The sequence below is a fragment of the Oryctolagus cuniculus genome, chromosome 2 (genome assembly GCF_964237555.1).
Source record: "Oryctolagus cuniculus chromosome 2, mOryCun1.1, whole genome shotgun sequence".
Taxonomy (NCBI): Eukaryota; Metazoa; Chordata; class Mammalia; order Lagomorpha; family Leporidae; genus Oryctolagus; species Oryctolagus cuniculus.
In genome coordinates this window covers 125,155,428-125,158,005 of record NC_091433.1, presented here as the reverse complement: position 1 = coordinate 125,158,005, position 2,578 = coordinate 125,155,428, and the positions used below count along the sequence as shown (strand labels likewise).

Sequence of the window (2,578 nt, the reverse complement as noted above, 5' to 3'; positions counted from 1 at the left end):
TAAGAATTCATAGGTCATTAGAGTAACTGATAGTAAATTAGTCTAAGAAGTTCTGAGTTTCTACTGCACAGGAGAATGTTAACGTATTGTATAATTCTCTATCAATACACCAATGGCATTTTTCACAAAACTAGAAAAATCACAACTAAGAACTGTGGACCTCAGCAGCCTCCAAAAAGCTGAGGGTGCGAGGAGTAAGCCTGTGCGATGGCAGCCTTGCTGAGTTTGTGAAGCATGAATCCTTCATTTCTCCTGGCTGCCTTCTGCTGGGGAAAAGCTTCAGCTATCCCAAAATTCAGTCAACACTTAGATGCCCAGTGGTACCAGGAGACTAAGTGGCTTCATTGAAGAAGGACAGAGGAGAGCCGTGTGGGAGAAGAAGATGAAAATGGCTGATCTGCACCATCGGGAAAGGAGCAGAGGAAACACTGCTTCCCACTGGGGATGAGTGCTCATGGCGACATGAACAATGGAGAATTCAGGGAGAGATGAATGGCTTTCATAACCAGAAACACAAACAGGGGAAAATATTTCATGAACCCCTGTTTTATCAGGTCCCATAATCTGTGGAACAGAGAGAGAAAGGCTATGTGGCTTCTGTGAAGAATCAGGGTCAGTGTGCAGGTCTCCCACACGGGTGTGGGGCCCCAAGGACCTGGGCCATCTTCTACCGCTTTCCCAGGCCACAGGAGAGAGCTAGATCAGAAGTGGAACAGCCAGGACTGCTGGCACTGCAGGCGGAAGCTTAGCACACTACGCCACAGCGCCGGCCCCCAGTGTGGTTCTTTTTGGGGTTTTAGTGCAACTGGTTCCCATGAAGGACAAATGTTCCAAAAAAACTGGCAAACGCGACTCACTGAGTGAGTAGAACCTGTAGACTGCTCTGGGCCTCAAGGCAGTCAGGGCTGCAATGGCGGCCTCAAGGATGATGTTTTTTATTATGTTAAGGACAATGGAGGCCCAGACTCAGAGGAAGCAATGGATGAGACCTGTAAGTACAAGCCTGAGCGTTCTGCAGCTAACGACACTGGCTTTGTTGACATCCCTGGGCAGGAGAAAGCCCTCGTGAAGGCTGTGCCCACTGTGGGGCCTATCTTCGCTGCTACTGATGCAGGCCATGCGTTCATCCAGTTCTCTAAGTTAGGCATTTATTATGATCCAGGCTATGGCCAACATCACTTCTGTGGCTACTCCCCACATCACTAATAATGCTTTGCTAAGAACAGCTGAGGTCCAGAATGGGGAAACGATGGCTACATAAAGATCATCAGAGTCAAGGACAGCCACTGTGCGATTACCACAGCAGCCAGCTATCCCACGGTATAAGCTGACAGATGGCAATATGGAAGACTTGAGGACATATATCGGGGGGGAGGGGATTTTTATGTTAAAACTGACAAGGCCTTACTCTGCAAGGTAAAACACTTGAATCGCTGAGGATCCAAGTTGTGATTTGAATTCCGTGACATTTTTACAAGGGCAAAATGTTATCACTACTTTGATTACTGTTATAAACAGCTTTATGATAATAAAAATAAAAACAACCAAGATATGTATGTAATTAAAAAGACCCCAATTTGCCAAAGCAATCTTGAACAAAAAGAACAAAATAAGAGGCTTTACGCTGCTTGATTTTTAAAACATATCACAAAACTATAGTTATTAAATCAGCATGGTTTTGCATAAAAACCAATTTATAGAGTAATGAAACAAACTTGAGATACTAGAAGTAAATGTAGGCACTCAGAGCCAAATTATATTTGACCAAGATGTCCAGAACATGCATTAGTTAACAAAAGTCTTTTCAATAAATGCTGCTGTGAAAAATTACGTATCTAAATGGATAAGAATGAAGCTAGACCCTATGTTCAAATTAACTGAAAATGGATTAAAGATATAAATGTAATGCTTGACACTTTGAAACTACTAGAACAAAACAGAGGGAAAATGCATCAGGGCATTGGAATTTACAGAATATTATAGATAACAAATCAAGCACTTAAAATATAATAAACAAAAGCATAACAGACAAATGGGATTTCATCAAATTAAAAGTTTTCTGCAAAGCAAAACAATCAGAAGAATGAAGGGACACTCTACAGAACAGGAGAAAATATCTGCAACCTATAAACCTGACAGGAGATTAATAACAAGTATATACAAGGAATTCAAACTACTCAAATAATCTTATTATAAAATATAAAGTAGATCTGAGCAGCCATTTCTCAAAAGGAGATATACAAAATGCTAAGGTACATGAAAAATACTCATTATCACTAAGTGCAAATCAAAACCACAATCTGATGTCACCTCTAAAGATAACAAACATTGCTGAGGGTGTGGGGAAAAGGATATTTTTGCATACTGTTGGTGGGAATGAAAATTAGTATAACCTTTGTGGAAAACAGCATAGGGGTTCCTCAAAAACTAAAAATAGAATTATATTATGATCCATGAATCTCACTACTGGAAATAGGAAATGAAATCCATGTGTTTAAAAGATAACTACAGGGACTCGTGCCATGGTGTAGTGGGTAAAGCCACTGCCTGCAGTGCTGGCATCCCGTATGGGTGCTGA

The 2,578-nt window shown here is 41.2% G+C and overlaps 1 pseudogene; it reads left to right on the top strand.

The window, feature by feature from the left end:
* Window positions 1–234: 234 nt before the first annotated feature.
* LOC100346090 (procathepsin L-like) lies at window positions 235–1,326 on the top strand (annotated as a pseudogene).
* Window positions 1,327–2,578: the final 1,252 nt, after the last annotated feature.